The sequence below is a fragment of the Desmodus rotundus genome, chromosome X (genome assembly GCF_022682495.2).
Source record: "Desmodus rotundus isolate HL8 chromosome X, HLdesRot8A.1, whole genome shotgun sequence".
NCBI lineage: Eukaryota > Metazoa > Chordata > Mammalia > Chiroptera > Phyllostomidae > Desmodus > Desmodus rotundus.
The window spans coordinates 25,014,829-25,024,075 of record NC_071400.1 but is presented as its reverse complement, the minus strand read 5'-3'; the positions used below and the strand labels follow the sequence as shown (position 1 = coordinate 25,024,075).

The window sequence follows — 9,247 nt, the reverse complement described above, 5'->3', positions numbered from 1 at the left end:
AATTCTTTATATATTGGTACTGAAGCCATCCTCTGCACCTGTAGAGTAGTTTGGTGGGATTAGCCAGGATGGTTAGAGCTTGGGTGGCAGGCCAAGTCTGGGGGTTGAGGCCCCGGGATCTGGTGATAGGTGGTCTCAGCCCCTGCATGGTCATTGGAGTAGGCTGAACTCCTGCCCCTGAGCAGTCCTGGAGAGGGTGCAGCCAGGGGCTTAGATGGTCCAGCAGCAGCTGTGGCTGCATGAGCTGCAGGGCTGGTGCCTGGGAGAGAGGTGCCCTGGTGGCCCTGCTGCTCTTGTTGGAGCTTCCTGCCTTTCCCTGTCCATGGGCCCTGGTGCTCTCATCCACGGTGCCACTCTAGTGTTGCCTAGTGACCACTCGCAGAGCTGCTGGAGGTTTCACCTGCTACCACCCCCCCGGACGTTTTGGTGGAGACCGGTCAGTTCACCCTGCTTGTAGAACTGCTGTGTGCCAGGTCACGAGGCTGGAAGATGGCCTGGGTGCTCAAGATGGATGATGTGATCGAGTCCAGCCTGGTGCACGACTTTGACCCCAGCCTCTCAGGCATTGGACAGGACCTGGGCGCTGGTGCCTACAGCATGAGTGATATCTTGACATTGGCCATTTTGTTTCTTTTTTTTTTTAGCTTTTATGAACAAAGATTTTACTCATTTATTTTTAGAGACAGGGGAAGGGGGTATAGAGAGAAGGAGAGAAACATCATGTGAGAGAGAAACATCTTGGTTGATTCCTGCACACCCCCAAGCACACCCCCAACTGGGGACCTGGTCTGGAACCCAGGCATGTGCCCAGATCAGAATCGAACCTGTGACCTTTTGCTTTGCAGGAGGACACCTAACCAACTGAGCCACACCAGTCAGGGCGGCATTGCCCATTTTCAAGCAGAAAGATTCCAGCCTCCATTGGATGATGAATCTAAAAACCCACTCTTTCATTATGTAACATGTGCCGTAATGTCTCCAGCAGTAAAACTGCATGATAAAATGCTCACTTACCTGAACCAAGGTTAGCCTTATGAAATTCAAATGCTGGATAATCGGAAAATGGGAGATATGCCTGAGATGACTAGAAAATTGGTAAAGAGCATCATAAGAGTTGTATTTAATGATAGATGGCTACAGTATACAGAATATCTGCAACTTCAAGGTTGGAGTATAACTGCCCAGGACACAGACTTCTTCATTTAGGTGTTCCAATGTCTGTGGGAATAATTGACAGAAGGACAAATCCAAGTCAGTTAAATGCGGTTGAATTTCTGTGGGACCCTGCAGAATGCACATCTGTTTTCATTCAGCTACACTGCATCTGCACAGAACTTATGCCATGGAAGCGTGGGGGTGGAAAGGGAGTGCCTTTCAGGATCCACGTAGATACCTTTAAGCAGAATGAAATGGAGAATACACAGATCATTCACAGTTAGCAGGTACCAAATCAAAAATTTTAAGCCTAAAGGTACAGACCAGGAAAAAAAAAGAGCAAGAGAAGATGGAGAAGAGAACTGGTCATGAGAAAGAAAAGTATCAGCCATCCTGTGGTGCCACAGTCCTCACAGAGTGTTCTCCGTGACCCACAGCCTATGTGACCGCTTTCACCTCTGCACAGCAGAGCACTTAGTGTCCTAGACAGCAATTCTTCCTCAAATCATGAGGGAAATGGCATTTCACAGATCTCTAGTGAACACCTTCAGCCATGACCCAGCAAACAGCAGTGACTGCTCAAAAACAGATTCTCTTCCTACACAAGACTTTTTCCAACTTTTCAGGTGCCGACTTACTAAAACTGAGAAAGGAACATTTAGTACAAATTTGTAGTGCAGCCAGTGGACGTCAGCTCTATAATTCCCTGCAGTCAAGGTTGGTTATGCCCCACATAACCATCTGTGTCTGCCAGGAGAAGCAGGGCAGCTCACTGCCCCAAGGGCAGCAGTAGCTGCATGTAGTTGAGCCGAGAATGGTGTTGGGGCACCGATGTTTGTCATGTGATCTACTTGGAAGAAATGGTTGCCTCAGAAGTTGCTTGAAAACTTGCATAGGTGTTTAATATTCCTTTCCACTAAATTAGCCACATTTACAGAAAGGGCCCCACTGGTATTAATATTCTTGTTAGTGATCAAATGGTTCAGAACTTTCAAGATGAAATTTGTTTTTTATTCTCCACAGTAAAAGTTGAAAATAGTGGTGATATCCACATAATTTTCATGTGATGTCTTACATAGTCTAAATTACAAGTATATTCAGTACCAAATAAAGTCACACTTAAAAGTGTGTCAAGACTGAATCTAAGAAGTCTTGGGATTGGATTTTATTATATGAAGTGTTTCATATTGAAAAACAAGATGAACTTTCTGATGAGCTGTACGAGAGGTGACTCCCCTTACTGTCACTGGCATAGCCAAGTGTCCTCGTGACAGTGAGCACACTGGGACAGCACACCTGTTCTGGGAGCGCTGGTACAGGCAGGGGGCCGCCTGCTTCTCTGGTACAGGCCAGTACAAAGAGTTCCTAGAAGCAGCCTTTGCTGTCTTTTGACACTGTGTGCAGTTTGGAATTGAATGTAAAAAATGTACGGTGGGCATTTACCTTTCTGTGCCAGTTTGGACTTTATTACCTGAACCTTCTGCTGACCTGGGGCTGGCGGACAGAGCTGTTGTGGAGCCAGCATGGAATCTGTCTGCAGAGAGATGCAATGTGCTGACACAGTGATTGTGGTCAGGCAAGAGGCTTGGCACCTTCTCAGAAAAAATCATGTTTATGAGTGTGCATCTCACGTAATCATGCCAGATTGGGGAAGAGCCCAGCAGGAAGCAAACTGTATTAAAAAGAGGACCTTGGTAAGAGGATCAGTGTAATTCCTAATAGGTACAAACACTTAGTGTTTTTGCTTTGTCACAGATTTATTGAAAACCTTTTTGCTTCTTCCATTTTTAGCATTTTGTTTCTGTTCTTTTAAATATATTTTATTGATTATGCTATTAGAGTTGTCCCAATTTTTCTCCCTTTGCTCCCCTCCACATGGTACCCCCTTCCCTCCAGCAGTACCCCCCTTAGTTCATGTCCATGGGTAGTGCATGTAAGTTCTTTAGCTTCACCATTTCCTATACTGTTCTTAACATCCCCCTGTCTATTCTGTACCTATCAATTTCTACTTCTTAATCTCTGCACCTATCCCCCCACTCTCCCCCTTCCCCTTCCCAGCTGGTAACCCTCCAAATGATCTCCTACCTATGATTCTGTTCCTGTTCTTGTTGTTTGCTTAGTTTGTTTTTTAGATTCAGTTGTTGATAGTTGTGAATTTGTTGCCATTTTAATGTTCATAGTTTTGATCTTCTTTTTCTTAAATAGGTCATTTTAACATTTCATATAATAAGGGTTTGGTGATGATGAACTCCTTTAGCTTTACCTTGTTTGGGAAGCACTACATGTGCCCTTCAATTCTGAATGATAGCTTTTCTGGATAGAGTCATCTAGGTTATAGGTCCCTGCTTTTCAGACTTTGACTACTTCTTTCCTTCTTGCCTGCAAGGTTTCTTTTGAGAAATCAGTCTGATGGGAACTCCTTTGTGGGTAACTCTCTGCTTTTCTCTTGCTGTTTTTATGATTCTCTCTTTATCTTTACCTTTGGCATTTTAATTATGACATGTCTTAGTGTGGTCCTTTTTGGGTCTAACTTGTTTGGGACTCTCTGTGTTTCCTGGACTTGTATGTCTACTTCCTTCACCAAATTAGGGAAGTTATTTTTTCAAGTAAGGTTTGAATTTCTTGCTCTTCCTCTTCTCCCTGTGACCTCTATGATTTGGGTGTTGGTACATTTCGAGATGTCTGAGGGGATCCTTATACTATCCTCATTTTTGTAAATGTTTTTTCTTCTTGCTGTTCTGGTTGAATGCTTATTTCTTCCTTATGTTCAAAATCGGTGATTTGAGTCCTGGCTTCATCCCCTCTGCTTTTGGTTCCCTGTAGATTTTTCTTAATTTCATTTAATGTAACCTCAATTTCTTCCTGGGTCTTCTTGTTGTTGCCATTCTCAGTGAGTTCACTGAGCATCCTAATCACCAGTTTTTTCAACTCTCCGTCTGATAGGTTGGTTATTTCTGTTTCATTTACTTCTTTTTCTGGGGTTTTGTTCTGTTCTTTCATTTGGGCCATATTTCTTTGTGTCCTCAACTTGGCAGCCTCCCTGTGTTTGTTTCTGTGTATTAGGTAGAGCTGTTGACTCCGTCTTAGTAGTGTGGCCTATGTAGAAAAGGCACCTGTAAATTGTGTGGGGTGGAGCCTCTGGTAATCACCAGGGCAACCCACTTCACTCCTTTGTGGCTTTGTGTTGAGGGAGGGCTTGGAAAGGGGACGATGCTGTTGTCTGGCTCCTGGAGGTTTGCCCAGAACTGACCCTGTTTCCAGTCAATTCACTTACTCCCCATATGCAACTGGTGACCTTCCAGATGTGGCCCTGTTGCTGAATCCCAGAGGGGGTGGGTCTACGTACATTCTAAGTCAATGTGGGCTGTTTAAGTGGAGTCTGTTGAAAATCTGTCAATTTCTTCTGCCACCCCAAACCCCACTGGTTTTTACAGCCAGAAGTTTGTGGGATTTATTTTCCCAGTGCTGAAACCCTGTACTGTGCAGTCTGGCCTGTGGCTAGGATCACTCACTCCCAAGGTATCCCTCCCGATTTTTGCCCACCACATGTAAATGTGTGACCACCCATTTTGCTGCCACTGCCTCTCCACGCTACACCCTGTCTGTGTGCCTCTTCGCCTGTCTCCACATCTCAGTATCTCCACCCCTCTTACCCATGTGGATGAATGTGGCTTCTTTAAATCCTTGGTTGTTGGATTTCCATACAGTTCAATTTTCTGACATTTCTGGGTGTTCTTTGTGTTTGAGGTCTAGTTGTAATTCTTTCTGTGGTTGTTCAAGGAGGTGAAGTGTATTTATGTATGCCTCCATCTTGACAGGAAGTACTTGTCTCTGGTTTTCATTTTTGAAGCCCCATTGCCTTTGTTTTCTCATTGTCTTATAAACTCACGTGATTTTTCTTTCTCTTTTTTCCTCCACCCCCTCTCTTCAACTGCCCTTCTTAACTCACCCTGCACCACCCCTTCTTAAACATTTTTTAAAAGATTTAATTTATGTATTTATAGAGGGGGGGAGGGAGGCAGAAACAGAAGGAGAGAAACATTGATGTGAGAAAGAAACATCCATCGGTTGCCTCTCATGCACGCTGCAACTGGGGACCAAACCTGCAGCCCAGGCATGTGTCCTGACCACATAGTGAACCAGCAAACTTTTGCTTTGTGGGATGATGTACAACCAACTGAGCCACACTTGTCAGGGCCCCTTATTAAATATTCTTAATACCCTACCCTAAACATCACAAATAGGTGACTGAAACAGTAGAAAAAGTCTGGTTTCTGACTTGGTTTTAAGGGGTCATCTTTATCAACAGTTTGAAATTATTATTGGACCACTAGACATCATAAATCAAACACTAAATTGTACCATGAAAATTCCTTATACTTCTCAAATATTGAGCTTTAGTACAATCATTATTAAGCGTTCTAGTGATTATTTACAGACTTCTTATATACCACATAATAATTTATTTCTATGAAAATATTGCCTTTTTCACAAAACCAAATGCTTGTTTGCCACTATACTTTTCAAAGGAAACCCACTGTTTTCACAATTTATCCTATGTCTTGTCTTCACCCAAAACCTTTCCCAAAATTCATCAGCAAGCATTTTTGATGCCTGTCATGTAGCACACCCAGTTTGTTTTTAAACTTCAATTCCATTGTAATTAGAGCATCTCTGTCCATTTACCCAGGTCTTGGTTTTGAATGCATTATCTGATCCTTATCTTTGTTCAGGCAGAAACAGGAATGCATCATTTTGAATTTAAAATCTCTCCCAGAAGATAAACTACTTTAGTGGGTAAAAGCTTTGACATTTTATTTTATTCATAAAGGGGGATGTCTGTTACAAAGAAGCAATGTGTCTAAATATTTTCATCTTCAGTGTAAAAATATCTATACCTCTTATTAGACTATAAAGCAGGAGAGCGTTCCTTTCTGTCATTTTCCCTTTGCTTTTCTATGACCACATATTTCCTGTACCAGTCACTAGGGAAAGAACTGAGCTTCAATTAATTATTTTAGTTTTTCTTGTGTTTTTAGCATTCCTTTTTGACTCTCAGATTTATGGAACAGTAAATGTCATTTAATGCTATGTGCTATTTTGAATTCCTCATAGGAATTTAGAAGCGGGGTAAAAATAATTAAAAGCTCATCAAACTTGAAATTAACGCCAGTGGTGTTGATCATTGTCTGCCCAGTGAAATAAGTTAAATTATGGTACCAACAAACTTGTTACTTCGTGTTTTTTTTTTTTTAATAGTAGGGTGTATACATTTCAGTATAATGAGTGTTTTGTGATTGCAAGAAAAAGTTTTCTTTTGGATATTAACCTTTTATCAGTTGTATTATTGGGGAATATATTCTCTCACTCAATGGGTTGGCTTTTCATTTTGTTGATGGTTTCCTTTGTTGTACAAAAACTTTTTAGTTTGATGTAGTCTCATTTGTTTATTTATTCTTTTGTTTCCCTTATTTGAGGAGATATATCAGATAAAATATTGCTAAGAGAAATGTCTGAGATTTTACTGCCTCTGTTTTCTCCTAGGATTTTTATGGTTTCAAGTCTTACATTTAAGTCTTTAATTCATTTTGAGCTAATTTGTTTATATGGTGTAAGAAGGCGGTCTAGCTTCATTCTTTGCATGCATCTGTCCAATTTTCCCAACACCATTTATTTTTTTATTTTTTTGTCTGTCTTTTTTAAAAAATATATTTATTGATTATGCTATTACAGTTGTCCCATTTCCCCCCTTCACTCAACTCCATCCTGCCCAATCCCTCCCTCCCACATTCCCGCCCTATAGTTCATGTCCATGGGTCATACTTATAAGTTCTTTGGCTTCTACATTTCCTACACTATTCTTACCCTCCCCTGTCTATTTTCCACCTATCATTTATGCTATTTATTCTCTGTACCTTTCCCCCCCTTCTCCCCCTCCCACTCTCCTGTTGATAACCCTCCATGTGATCTCCATTTCTGTGGTTTTGTTCCTGTTCTAGTTGTTTGCTTAGTTTGCTTTTGTTTTTTGTTTTAGGTGTGGTTGTTAATAACTGTGAGTTTGCTGTCATTTTTACTGTTCATATTTTTTATCTTCTTTCTTAGATAAGTCCCTTTAACATTTCATATAATAACAATAAGTTTTTTTTTTTGTCTTGGTGTGTCTGTTACTTAAAGGGGCGGAGCCTTAGGGGTTCCCTGGGGCGGGATAACGCTGCGATCAGCGCTGTGACGCTGTACGTGGGGGAGGGGCCAAGAGGGAGCAATGGCGCCTGCTCCACTCTTCACCGGATTTCAGTCTTTCCCTCCGCTACCCACAATCAAATTGGGCCCCTCTTGTGCGGGTTCCCGAGTGGGTGGGCTTGTGCACACTCTAGGCCCCTGTGGGTCTCTCCAACGACCTCTCCTGTGAGGCTGGGAGTTTCTCCTGCTGCTGCCCCAACCCCCACGGGCGTTTTCAATCAGAGGTTTGAGGCTTTATTTCCCCCACGCTGGAGCCCCGGGTTGTGCGGTCTGCTTCGTTCCCCGCCCCCCCCCCCCCCCCCCCCCCCCCCGTTCATCCCGGTTTATCTGTGTGCGAATGTGGGGCCGCAGGGTCTGCTAGTGGTCAGACTGTCTGCCCCGTTCGTCCCACACTCCGCCAGTCTCGGTCCCGCCACGGCCACGCGAGTCCTCTCCGCCCCGGTGCCCATCTCTGCCCCTCCTACCGGTCTGAATGAATGTTTCTTTTTTTATCTACTAGGTGTTGGACTTCCTTGCCATTCGGTTTTCTGTCGGTTCTGGTTGTGCAAGGAGGCGCAGTGTGTCTACTTACACCTCCATCTTGGTTCTCCCCCAACAACATTTATTAAATAGACTGTCTTTACCCCATAGTATGTTCTTGCCTCCTCTGTCAAATATTAATTGACCATAAAGGTATGGGTTTAATTCCCCTGCTGGAGTATGATGCTGGATTATTTTGTTTCATTGTTTTATGTTTTTATAGCAGTACCGTATTGCTGTCATTGCTATGGCCTTGTATAGTATAATATTTTGATCCCTTTAACTTTGTTGTTCTTCTCAAGATTGCTGTGGCTATTGGGGGTCTTCTGTGGTTCCATATAAACTTTTGGATTATTTGTTCTAGTTGTGTGAAAAACACCATTGCTATTTTGATAGGAATTCAGTTGAATCTATAGGTTGCTTTTGCTAGTATGAACATTTTAATGATGTTAATTTTTTTATCCATGAACATAGTATGTGATTCCATTTATTTGTATCTTCTTCAGTTTTTCTTCAGTGTCTGATAATTTTCTGAGTACAGATCTTTTACCTCCTTGGTTAAACATATTCCTAGGTGTTTTATTTTTTGAGGCAATTATAAATGGGATTTTCTTAGTGTCCTTTTCTGATAGTTCATTATTGGTGTATAGGAGTGCAACCAATTTCTGAATATTTATTTTTTATTATGCTACATTCCTGTTTTGTTCCTGATCTTAAGTGAAATGCTTGTAGTTTTTCCCCTGTTGAGTATGATGCTGGCAGTGGGTTTGTCATAGATGGCCTGTATTATGTTTAGGTATGTTTCCTCTATTTTCACTTTGCTGAGAGTTTTTATCATAAATAGGTGCTGGATTTTGTCAAATGCTTTTTATACACATATTGATAGGATCACATTGTTTTCATTCTTCATTTTGTTTATGTGATGTATCATGTTTACTGATTTGTGGAAATTGTACCAACATTGCATCCCAGGAATAAATTCCATTTTATTATGGTATATGATCTTTTTAATGTATTGCTGAATTCAGTTTGCTAATAGTTTTGCAAAGGATTTTTCATCTGTATTCATCAGCGATGTCCTATAATTTTATTTCTTTGATGTCACTTTGTATGGTTTTGGAATTAGGATAATGCTGGCCTTGTAAAATGAGCTAAGGAGTCTTTTTTTTTTTTTTTCTCTTGGGCTTTTTGGAACAGTTTGAGAAGGTTACATGTTAGTTCTTCTTTGAATGTTTGGTAAAATTTGCCTGTGAAGCCATCTGGTCCAGGGCTTTTTTTTGAGACATTATTTTAAACTTGTTACTTGTTCTTTGTAAATCTTCTTGCCATGATG

General features: G+C 41.6%; 1 pseudogene; it reads left to right on the top strand.

Annotated features, from left to right (window-relative positions):
* Positions 1 to 489: 489 nt before the first annotated feature.
* LOC112310552 (upstream-binding protein 1 pseudogene) lies at positions 490 to 2,222 on the top strand (annotated as a pseudogene).
* The last annotated feature ends 7,025 nt before the right edge of the window (positions 2,223 to 9,247 follow it).